This window comes from Fragaria vesca, linkage group LG6 (genome assembly GCF_000184155.1).
Source record: "Fragaria vesca subsp. vesca linkage group LG6, FraVesHawaii_1.0, whole genome shotgun sequence".
NCBI classification, from domain to species: domain Eukaryota; kingdom Viridiplantae; phylum Streptophyta; class Magnoliopsida; order Rosales; family Rosaceae; genus Fragaria; species Fragaria vesca.
Window position 1 is genome coordinate 6,465,235 of NC_020496.1, and position 13,244 is coordinate 6,478,478.

Here is a 13,244-nt window from a genome sequence, read left to right on the forward strand (position 1 = left end):
ATTTATCCTTGTACTTCAGATTCATAACCATTCAGTTCTTTTTGAGAAATCCGCCGGAACTAGGAGACCATATTGCATTACGATTACCAAATAAAATCAGAATGAAACAAAGTTCGATACCGCAATTGAAATAGGGACAAGTTTTGACTATTTCATGAACAAATCGAAAACTTGGGATATTTATTTTAGTTTCATACCTTTTCAAATGAAATGATGAGAATCTCGCCGTTGTCCGCGGCACTCCGATATCGTGGTGTTACTATTCTTCTTTTCCTTGGTTCTCTTGTTGGATTATTGGAGTGGAGTGTGGGTACTGGAAACCGATCGATAAAAAATAACTGAAACCCTAATATAAATGTAACAAGTGTGTGTGGAGTGTGGATGCTGATGATGATGTAGGGTGTGAAAAACAAAATGACGCGGCAGAGAGGATTTTATTTATTTATTTATTATTATTATTATTTTTTATTTTATTTTTTTAACTGAGAAACATACAACTGAGCATAATGAAGATCTGAAATAGAATTTCAAAAACATCTGAAATTGTTCCCTAAAAAAGATGTCCTGCTCCCCATTTGCTTTCTACCAACGTTTAACCTGCTTGACATTTGTAAACTGACTAAACTCACAGTCTACCATGATATCATTGGTGTAGCTTACCCCCATTTCCTTTCCCTCGATCGGTACCATACACTTATCAAACTAGTCATACAGAAGACAAGCAAAGATATCATTCCCTCCAAACATTGATACACAGGTAACACAGCAAATTAAACATTGATACACAGGTAGCACAACAAGCCAGAAACTTGGCAACTTTGGCCAATAAAAACAGACAAAAAGAAAAAATTTCCCAAACACAAAGAATCTAAATTCAAAGAAAAAAACTATCAATCTCACAATCAAAGAAGAGGATGAAGTGAACATGATCATTTACATTATTTATTTTATTTACAATGCCTTTATTTCATTCTCCTGTGAGAGGATTGTCGAGGAGGTGGTATTATTATTGAAAATGTGGATTCAAGATTACTCATTTGAATTTCAATGTCTTCAGGTGTTCTCTAACTAGTCTAATCATGTCTATAACATAACAAGCTGAAGATTCAAAACAAACATCCTGACTCTATCTTCAATAAAGACCCAGAGGCGTGAAAACCGGCACACCCACCCACTATTTGCTCTTAAACTTCTCTGGAATCAGCAGTTTTCCTCTTCAACTAGTATAGATGAAAGATTGAGGTTTGAACAAAACTTGGCACGGCCCATAAGAATCTGATTAGCATGCTTCCGCTTCTCGTTATTGTGAGCAGTACCAGATTAGAAAAATACCAGATTTCTGGATGTATAGCAGCCAGGGTTGTAAAAGTCTGCGGTCCCCGTCATCATCTTCAATGGCCGTCATCTTCACAATGACGGCTCTTCTAGTTCCGACTACTTAACGTAACTTGCAATCCTAACCTAATATGGATTATAATCCCAGCTGTACAATAACGCAATTCCTTTGAAAAAAACAGAGTATTTGTTCTTGCAATAAGACATGTAAAGAGCTAGTAATTGCTGGAGACGGAGTTGGGGGCAGAAAGACTTTAATAACCGGAAGATCAGATTGTGGGAATAGAAGTGTTGGAAATTTGAAATGGGAAATGGAAAGGACTGCATGATAAAATTTGTAGACTTGACGATTTAAGGATGTTTAAGATTTTTCTAAGCAAAATTGAGTTTTCTTTTCATCCTGGACTTCTGGTCTGGTAAAGCTGCCATGCATGGCTAATAGTAAAACAAGGTGGAGATTATATAGCAGAAGATTACACCAAATCCTGGTAGTTGGCACAACTCAAGTGGACAGTCAACAAGTGCAGGGATCTGAGAGTCTGAGTGGTCAAAACTGCTAAACTGCATGAAATTTGTGCTTGTTTTATTTGATGTCCTAGCTTTGTTACAAAAATCAGACTGACAATTTGTTACGTACAAGATAATAGTATCCAAAACATACAATGGTACACTTTTGACTACATATAATTTTCAAAGTCGTATCAAGAGAAATGTACAAAAACATATCTGAAACAAATTAACAAGAATCAAAAGAATGTAATCGAAAAATAATACAAAAAATTAGAAGCCTAGATTGATCTGATAGGGCTACTGCTCTTTCAAGCCAAACGGAATCCGGGAGGGCTTGTCGTTGCACCCGGCCAATAAGCCCAGCCGATCAAGCTGCTCAGACCTCCGCTCAGCCAAGCCAAAGTTACGTACTTTCCGACGGTGTCTGCGATGCGTTCGATACGGGGTTCCGATAACGGCGTGCCGTTGTCCCTAACGAACTCGTCGTTGACGGGAAGGGGTCTGTCGGGGACGGTGTATTTGCCGACGGGGAGGCCCATGTCGGCGCGGTGTCGAAGAGATGACGTGACGGATCCAGAGCGGTTGACGACGCCGTTTCTGCCCTTGATTTTGGAAGCCATGATGCTCAGTCTTGCTGCCATTTACGATCAAGCGAAGAGCCGAAGATGATTATTGATCGAGTTTGAGTCGAACCAAATGGTGTATAAGGATAATATGTGAGGTAACTTTCTAAGTTTTAGTAGAATTGAATGGAAGTCTTATATAAGCTGTAACCATGACTAGAAATCAAATTCAGTGTAGAACTAGGAAATAGTAATCCTATAGGAAACAAGTTCTTATTGAAACAAGAAACCTAATCCTACAACGTACATTTAGGAAAATAAACCTAAGAATGGTAGGAAAGTGATGCTAAAAACGACTTATGCTTACGTGACTCGTTAGTCAACAAGTAAGGGGATTTGGTTGGTCAACAACTACTCAAATCTGCCAAAATTGCAGGAAATCTCTGCACTTCCAAGATTTGATGCTTTTTAGATGAAGACGAGCCATAAGCCCGTATATTTCTGCACAATCTGCATCAAAATATCAATAACCATTGGTTTGCCTTGACCGAAGCCTCGAAAGGGTTAATGAAGAACTTAGCAGTGTAGCTTTAATATCTCAACTCAAGCTAGAGGTTCTGTTCAAAACTTCAAATAAGCTTCATTTTATGTCTTCAGTAAATTATAGTATGGTATATATATGCATCTAATAAGTTGTTAACTGTTTGACAAATTTGTTGTTTACAAGTGAAGGTAAGATTTGTAACGCAGGACTGCAGGCATGTTTATTCTTAAAGCAGGTTAGACGGTTACACCACAGACTCCACAGGTATTCAAGTTTCTGACTATGACAGATGAAGAACCATTTTATGGTCGTGCATGTCAGCATGAGTAATCAATAAATCAAACTCGTATAATAACTTTACAGGAATATTGATGCATGCCTTGATGAAGATTAGAACCACACATATTCAAATAACTACATGTACAATCAAATTACAAGTACTATTGCTTACTTTGAATCCTAGTTTTCCAACGTCAAAGCCCCTAACCTCAAACTGTTGGTGAACTTGATATTTTCAATTTTAGTCCAAGCGGTTGTGGATTTGAGTGCACTAAAAAGAAAGTAAAACCACAGAGTAGTTTCTATTATAGCCAATTTCAGAATTGCTAGCTATATCATTCTTAACTATGATAATCATCTTCGTTGACATTCTCCTGATTGTCTCTCCATGCATCATCTTTAGCAGCTTTGAAGGTGATAATTCGCTTCCCCATAAGTTGGCATGGTGGACGGGACTTGGGGACTGGAAAGTCATCTGAGGTCTGAGGATAGGGATTCCAGAAACGTTTGTACGACTGGCTATGCATATGTAGAGAACGTCACTGAGTTTCGGGAAGAGGGCGTTGCAAGTTCTTCGTGAGGTGTAGAGATGCAGAACCAATTGAAACCCCAGGATCAGGCATGTAGAGTTGCTCGTAACTTGATATCCTAGCTTAATAATGTAGAGTTTTTCATGACGTTTTTGAAACGTCGTTGAAAGGATCAGGAAACCACAACTCCAGTAAAGACGGCTCATTAAAGTCCTATATATCATGACGTTTTTGGAACGTCATTGAAAGTTTTTGTGTAGTAGCGATCGCAGTACAAGATGGTATGAAACTTTGCAAACATGGTACTGGCTATGGCGGTTCTATACAAAGCAAGTTAAACTGTTAAAGGGTGTGATGGCCGGAGATGGATAGTTAATTTGAAGGCGCAAAAAGAATGTTTAACCGAATGATCAGACTGTGAGAATAGGAGTATTGAGATTGGAAATGGAAAAGTGAAGGTGGAGATTACACGACGATAAGAGAAGGGACTTTGAAATTTCAAGCAAAAGTTGGTTTACGTTTAAGTTTGTGTTTCTGATATGGTGCCATGGGAAAGAGAAGAACAGGTGCAGATATTGTAAACGGTTTTACAGAAAGCTTAACGTGGCGAAATCCTAGTGGCTGGTCAATGATCAGAACTGCAAACCGGAGTTGTACTGTGAGTCAAAGCTGCAACACTGCAGGATAAGATTCCCCAGGATTTGATGCCTAGCTCTTAGCTAGGGTTTTGGGGAACTTATAATTGCCCTTTTTCTTTTTCTTTGAATTATGTTTGGTGTCTGGTGAACTTATCGGTGTAGCTACTAATCCAAATAGTTGTTCAATTGATCGATTAGCTCAGTTGTAAACAAGTTTCAATTCCCCTTCTTTACCGGATACATTATTCTAGCTACTACAAGATGGTTTCTATTCAAAAACATGGTTTCTCTTTTTTTTATTTTTTATTTTTATTTTTTATTTTTTTTATGAACCAAAGAGAAATTGATCGTAATGTAAAGGAACTTATGGAGGTAAAGAAATAAGGAATTGTTTATGTCTGTGGGATAAAGTGCTACAAATTCTTAGCACATACTGAAAAAGGGGATATGGAAAGAAATGAACATGCTTAAGCCACCAGGTTATGTGGTTCCGAGTTGTATATGGAAGATCATGTTATTAAGGCCTTGAGCTTTTAGAGTTGCCTGAAAAATGCGAAACTAATTAGTTCAAGACCAAAATGGACGGCTGCAATACAATAGTTGTAGATTGTATGCAATCACACCTGCGTTTCACCAGATCGGACAGGCCAAAGTATACAGCCTTCAAATATGAATCTCTATCCTTTTATATAAACAGAACGTTCAAATCCAGATATTGATAACACTTGATGAATACACAAAGGGAAAGAAATGCACAGTAGCAACAACCAAATGCTAGGAGAGAAAATGCAACAGTGTTACATAGATGAACATGTAAAAGATTTTGCCAAACTTAAATGTGTTAAGCTTAAAAACTTTTGATCCAGCAGAGCTAGCATATATAGTACATTGTTCTGGAAGTTGTAAAATATTATCTTGCAAATGTTGTATGGGAGAGTACACTCCCGCTCTATAGCAAGTTGTTGGTGCCGATTTTAGCACCAATGGGTCAACGAGAGTTTCATTGGATTCCAACGTGTAAAGTGGTGGGGTTGTTCTCTTGTAGTGGACATATCTTCTCCTTCGGTTGGTTTGACCATATGCGTGGTCCTGGTCGTCTATCTCCAGTGGTCTCATTTCAAACTTCCTTAGCCTAATGTTGAGCTTTCACGCTCCACATACTTGATGGGTTCACTTCATCAACTCCTTTGGTTGACTTTCTCCACTCATTTGGTGAACTTCCTTCGGCTGATGTTGTGCCTTCACGCTCCACTTGATGGTGGGCTTCATCGTCGACTCTTTTGGTGGACTTCCTCCACTCCTTTGGTGGATTCCCTCCACTCCTTTGGTGAACTTTCTTCGGCTGATGTTGGGCTTTCACGCATGTACCACTTCGTGGTAGACTTCCTCTCCTTGAAGATGAGCTAGCTCCCTCCACTTCATTGGTGAACTTCCTCCACTCCTTTGGTGGACTTCATTAGGCTGATGTTGAGCCTTCATGCTCCACTTCGTAGTGGGCTTCATCCACTTCTTTGGTGGGCTTCATCCACTCCTTTGGTAGACTTTCTTCAGTTGATGTTGAGCCTTCACGTACCACTTCGTGGTGGGATTCCTTTCTTTGAATGTAAGCTAGCTTCCTCCACTTCATTGGTGGACTTCCTCCACTCCTTTGGTGGACTTCATTCTGTTGATGTTGAGCCTTCATGCTCTACTTCATGGTGGGCTTCATCCATTCCTTTCATGGACTTCCTTCAATTGATATTGAGCCTTCAAGCTCCATGGGAATTTCGTGGACTTCCTTCAATTGATATTGAGCCTGCAAGCTCCATGGGAATGACCTGCAAATATGAAGCAATAGATGGTTATCAGAGGACCAGCCTAAGGCTGGTCAAACACTCTCCAACGCCTAAGTCATTGAAGTGTTTGAACATTAAGTAGAGATTGGAGAAGAATGAAATGTGCTCAAGCAACATGATAGTGTGAAAGAATGTGAAGATCGAGATGATCCTAGCAATAGAGTAAGAACTATGTATTTTGGCATGGGGCGATGGACTCCTAGCACGCCAACAGAGAGAGAGAGAGAGAGAGAGAGAGAGAGAGAGAGAGAGAGAGAGAGAGAGAGAGAGAGAGAGAGAGAGAGAGAGAGAGAGAGAGAGAGAGAGAGAGAGAGAGAGAGAGAGAGAGAGAGAGAGAGACGAGAGTGAGAGAGAGAGAGAGAGAGAGAGAGAGAGAGAGAGAGAGAGAGAGAGATTGTGTAGGCATAATTGGGAAAGAAGAGAGAAAAAATGAAGTTTCTCCTTCAACCTTGAAAGGGTAGTATTTATAGAAGGAGAGATTGGTAAGGTGGAAAAAGAGGTATGGGCAAGGGATGAGTATGACAAACTGACACTCCAAGGGATGGTCGATCTGACAAAGTAGGTAACTGACCCCATGTGATCTGATAGAGTTGGTGAAAGGTTAGGACACGTGTCGCGCGCATGTACGACACATTCTTCCTTGAATCACTCTTAGACATGCTTAGGAGACATGCCTGGTGACGACTACTAGACGTCTTAGAAAGAGCTTGAGGGTTGAGGCTCTTAGGTCTTAGAGGTCAAACTCGTGGCCTTGGAAGTTTAGGCTCATGGTTAAGTCATGATATGTTATAATCTTATCATGCTGAGTAAAAGGTGAGGTAACCACTTGGTGATAATGTTGGTGAGCCGTGGCGTGGTTGGTTAAGGTGGTTAACTAATAACTTTGACGTCATGGGTTCAAACCTCATTGATATATGTAGGGTGTGTGAATTATTTAATAAAAAGTTTATAAAAAAAAACCACTTGGTGATAGTCCAAGTTACTTGGTGACATGCCAAGACGCTTGGTGATAGTCCAAGAAAGACTTTGAATGCTAAGTCAGACATCTCACTATTATTTACGTGTGAGGATCATCTCTGTTTCTCGAATAAAGATTTGAGTGTGTTGAAAGGTTAGTTTCCTACGTGGCTCTTTGACATTTTAACGTTTCCTACGCGGAATGGGTTGAAAATCAAGTTTTGTTGTCGAACCAAATTATTTCTTTGACATTTCAACGCTTCATACGCGGAATGAGTTGAAAAGTCAAGTTTTGTTGTCGAACCAAATTATGACATCAACACAAGTAAATTGTGCAATTGAATTGTCGTCACTAAATCTTATAGGACAACTACAGAAGAAAGAAAGAATGAAGAGAATCTCCTTTAAGAATATAAATACGACACATCATATATCCACTCCTAGGAAGAACTTCCATCTGGTATATATCAAAGACTTTCAGTGACATTTTACAAACAAGGTTGTTTTCGCAACTACATTTTCTCTAGCTAAAATGCACGAATATACCATATGTAAAAAATTGAGTACATCAGAACATAAGCTTAAAAGTTAAAACTTTAAGACATACACATTTGAGAAATATTGGACACAAAAAATTAAAGATCTTCAAGTAGCAAAATCAATTTAATGTTAGTGATGTTACACATGTACAAAGGGAAATCAACGACTAAATAGAGTGGATATGCCTTACATGTAAAAGTGACCTAGATGTAGTGGCTCACCTGCTTCTCAAGTCTTCAAGGAATGTTGGTAGTCACATTCGGTTTGTAACAAGTCCCGAACTTATAATGAATATCATTCGGAGTAATTATAATTATTACCTACTTGTTCGATATTTTAGTGAAAACTAAAAAGAACTCAAAAACAATCTAAATTCAATATTTAAGGGAAGACACATGTATGTGAATTATAACAAATACCCCAAACTTGAATTTTGGTTGTCTTCAAGAAAACTAACACCAAACCAAACCGACACAACAATATAAACAACACTACCTAATCCTTCCAACAAGATTCTTAAAGAACCACCATAGTTATACGACATTAAAATCAAGCTAGGTCTCAAAATTTCATGGATTATTGATCAAATGTTTGTGTTTTGAGATGTGTACAATGCATCTACTATGTCATATCAATCTACCAAAATCGAGAATGTATGTCAAGCCATGTTAACCATAAACTCACACGATGTAGTCCTAAAATTCTTCTGCGTTCTTTATATTTTTTGATTTGTTCTTTCAATTTCAATAATCCTTGATTCCTATCATGGTATTAGAGCCCATGGTATCTGATCTGGTGCCTTGTGGCTTCTGTTTATCTTCTTCCGCTTTCGCACTTTCGATTTCTTCGATTTAGTTTTTCCCAAATTGAAAACCCTAGCCTATATTGAGCTTAGATCAGAAATTGATCGTCACCGCCTAGCCGTCGGTCTTTTCTGGCCTCTCCGGTGTGACGCTCTATGGATCGGTTCGGCGTTCATGTTCTCGATGCATCGTTGGTCTCTGCTTCTCTCTAAAATTTGAATATATTATTTGAGTTTCTGTCACTGTGCGTATGAGCTTCTGTGACGTCATGGGGATGTAGAGCATATGGATTGGGTATATTGCATATATCTTGTATATGGATTAGAAGTGTCACTGAAACTCAGTTGTTGAGTAAGCAAAGTTAGAATACCGTAGCCAACAATGTCACCCAACTGGCCAGTAAGTTCATTACAGCTCACCTGGTGAGTAAGCAAACTAAGAATCTCATAGCCGTCAAGGTTATTGCAGTTCAATTGGAAGACAATCATCCCGTGGTTCCAGACATTATTCACACTGTTGGTGCCCAATTTGAACTAACATTGCCACCTCTCACTGAAAAAGACCCTTGGAAATGGCTCAAGCTGATGATGATGGTTGTTCTTCTGTCAATCATTTTCCTGGTGGCGAAGTGCATCTGGGGATGGATCCGTAGGCTTCTTAATTAGATAGTTTATTGGTTCTTTGGTTTGCAACCAGTAGGAGCAGCAGGAGAAGCAGACAATGTCCTCATGCCTAGATGGAAGTACTACATCAAGGGGATCTACAGCATCCAAGGTCAAGGTGTCTGGATGGAAGAACTTATGCTGTATAAGTGAGGCAAATACCACATCAGAGCAACCAGCAACAGACAATGGCTTATGGAACAAGGTCATAAGAGTGTTTAAGAATAACAAAACCATTACAGTTTAGCAATGATACCATGCAAATTTTTTCTCCTCCAAATGCAGATAGCCTTATGGAATTGTCGAGGGAGTTCTCGTCCAGGTTTTCTAAGTCAAGGCCCTTTTTAACAGAACTTCTCTTGCTATGGATATGTTTTGATTTTTGGACACTAGATTAGATGATTCTAGTGCTTTGTTTTTAACAGAACTTCTTTTGCTATGGGTGTGTTTTGATTTTTGGACACTAGATTAGATGATTCTAGTGCTTTGTTCTAGGTTTCCTTTTAAAGGTCCTAGAGGGGGTGAATAGGCATTTTTTGAATTTTCGTGGACTTATGTATCCGAGGATAGCAATGATTTATGTTATCCCAGATCCACAGGATCCGAATTTGCAGAAAGTAAATTACAGCAAATAAAGAAACAACACAAGGATGTTTTTTACTCGCAGAAACCCTGAATGCAGGGAGAAAAACTGCGTGTCTCTAACTCTTGAGAGACAAAACTTTCCATTAAGTTGAAGTAACTTCTTACAAGAATAATAGTTCTAGTGATACACTACCACAGTGCTATCATTCCTAGTCCCGAACTAGTCTAGACCTATTCCCTCTCTTGTTTCTAAGCTCTAACAACATGGAATACTTTCAGAAGCCTTGTTCGTGAATTCAGCTAACCACTAGCAGATTCAACCTTGAACGCTTCTTGGGTTGGTTGCACTACACATCCCTCATGGTATGCAACATGATATGAGTTGATGAAAGAAGTTTTGAGTTCAAGCTCTAAGGTTTACATTCACGAAGAAGACTTAGAGCAACATGAACAATGCAAGCTTAAAACTAGACTCAACAAAGAAAACGCAATAAGACAGTTTTCAACAACCATTGAGCAAAGCCAAAGCTATAGATATATATAGGCAGACAAGGCATCAAAGATGATGCAAGCTAACCTCAATATGTTTTCAGAAAGGTTTGGACATAAGTATTTGGTTCCCATACTGAAAGTGATGTAACCAAATGGAGAGTTGACACAAGCAACCTCAATAAGACAAAGATACCTTTCCTAAAACATGAACGATTCAAAACAAGGAGCAAAGAGGTTTCAAACCCTCTTACTCAGTCCATTAGTGGACCTTGACACAGCCGATAACGACTGGTCTTTGAATCACACAGGGACTAGCTTTGTATTGGATAATGTATCATAAAATCCAAGTTGGAGCCTTGAGCATCAAACCATTTGGTCACGGGTTGGCATAACAAAAGATCTCAACCCTTAGGCTGGTTTGAGCGCCAAGGTGCTTCCCACCAACACAGTTGTCCATTTGAATTTGAAAATCAACAAAGACCTAATTAACTAATATAATAGGTTATTTGAAAATCAGAACAGCAAAAGACTCAGTACAATGATAGCAAGCGAAGCTGCTAACCTTTGTGAAAAACAGTGATATGCAGATGCATGTTTTACTTGAAACTATAAGGGATGTTAGTAACACTTGTTCTTGTTCAGATGCCAATATCTCAAGGTGTTTTGCAGGATAAAGGACTGCCAACTATCCTTATATATACCTTCACCTTTTGTAAGTCTTTTGTGGTTGCTTCTAATGGACAATATGGTGGTTTATGTTTGCTTTAGAATGAATCTTCTTTTGCTTAAAAAAAAAAAATAAAAAAATAAAAAAACTCACAAGATACTTACTCTATTTTTTACATTAGTGCTTATGGGTTAACTACACTGCACTTCAATCATATCTCCACTTATCAAACAAAGACACATTTTGAATAAAAAAAATTACTTTTATTGGATATAATGAGGCTTAGGGTAAGGGTTAAAGCAATGAAATGGCATGGAATGAAATAAAAAAATTTCAAACAACTTAATACGCAAGACGAACTTAAGATCTAAAGATGCCAATGATTTTCAAATTTTTAAACCACTCCCCCAAACTTCAAAGAAAACTAAAATTGAATTTCAAATTTTTTTTTTTGAAGATTGATCTTTTTCCTGTCTCATATTTTTGTGCTCTCAGCAACTCCAAGAGATGACCTTTGGATGAAAGAGATTTTTTTTTTCTTAACTTTTTTTTCTTCTCCTTTATTCTTTTTGTATTTTTCTCTTACAACTATAAAGAAGACTATGAAATTGAAATTGCAATGAAGCAGTGAAATTACACTCCTACACTTATTCTTTTTCGAGTACCATTAAACTTATTTATTTAGCATTATGACATCAACAATCTCGTGTTGCTAATTAAGAAGTACACCCCTACGTACTTATTCTTTTTCGAGTACCCACCAAACTTATTTCTTTAGCAACATGACATCAACAATCTAGTGTTGCTCAACAATATCAGAGTAATTGTAATTATTAACTAGTTAAATATTTTAGGGAGAGCTAAAATGAACTAAAAAACAAGCTAAATTCAATATTTAGAGAAGACACATATATGTAAATTATGGTATAAAAATACCTTAAACTTGAACTTTGTTTGTCTTCAAACAAACTAACATCAAACCAAACTGACACAACAATATAAACAACATTACTTAATCTTTCTAACAAGATTCTCAAAAAACCACCATAAATTAAAGCATTGAAATCAAGCTAAGTCTCAAAATTTCATGGATCATCAAATAAAAACTTTACAAAAAAACAAAGCTTCATATCCCCAAACTTAAATATAACATTGTTCACAATGTTACAATGGGGCTCTTAAATGATCATCAATGGAAAATTTAAGCATGGATAAAGTAAAACTAAACAACACAACTATGAAAACAAATAACACAAAACACAGAATGTGGCTCGGGATGTAGTTTGATATAGAGATGACATAGTTAATTTAATACGGTTAAACAAATGTGTTGATAGTCTAAAGCCTTAGAAACGTCAGGAGGGGGGGGGGGGGGGGTTTGCAAAAAACCTTAATAATGTGTTAGGGGGTGATGATGATGTTCCCGATGAGTTTTGACTGAAGATTACGTTTACTTGTCGATTTCTTTTGATCCTTGAATGCGGAGAGTCATTGGCAATGAACCAAATGTTGTTTCAATGGGGACTAAGACGTCTGTCAGTGAAACCATAACAGGAGAAGGGGGAAATGAGTTGAGAATCTACCACAAATTCGGCCATAGGAATAATAAGACAACCAATCAAAACAAGTGGTATTTGAATTTGTGTTACAGGGTAAATCAAAATTGGGCGGTAGTGAGATTCTACGAAGATAGCAGAGGTTTTGATTATACACCCCCCGCAGTGCCGGTCGTTCAGCCTCTCCAAATTCAACATAGCGAGCAATTTGTAACTCATACTGTTTTGCAGGCCCGGGCAAATAACAACCTACCTTGATTGGAATGATTTGATAGATGTAATCGAAAATCTTTATTTTTCAAGAAAATTATGGATTTGTAATTTGAGACTTTGTCAAGAATATTGGATGATATATGTAATTTGGATGATCCAAGTATTAGATGGTTTTCATAATCCTATTAAGCCATCTAACCTTAAGTTTTGGAACTAGTAGAAAAAAAAAGGCTTAAGCGACGGGTACTTTCATATTTCGTCGCTTAAACAGTTCCTAAACAATGAAAAACGATTATCATTGCTCAAAATACATTTTCGGTTGCTACAATTTTCTGGGGCGACAAAATGTTTTTGTCGCCTAAACTTCGTCGCCATAGGTCCTACTAAGGCAACAACAAGGATTTTGTCATAAATTATTTATGTAGCGACGAAAATGTTAACACTTAAGCTGCGAAAAAGTTTGTCGCATGATATCCTTAACCTAACTGACAAATTTATGTTTCGTCGCTTCACTTTTGAGCGATAAAAATGTTTG

At 37.8% G+C, this 13,244-nt stretch overlaps 1 pseudogene; it reads right to left on the reverse strand.

Annotated features, from left to right (window-relative positions):
• Positions 1-2,142: 2,142 nt before the first annotated feature.
• Positions 2,143-2,486, reverse strand: LOC101294493 (annotated as a pseudogene).
• Positions 2,487-13,244: the final 10,758 nt, after the last annotated feature.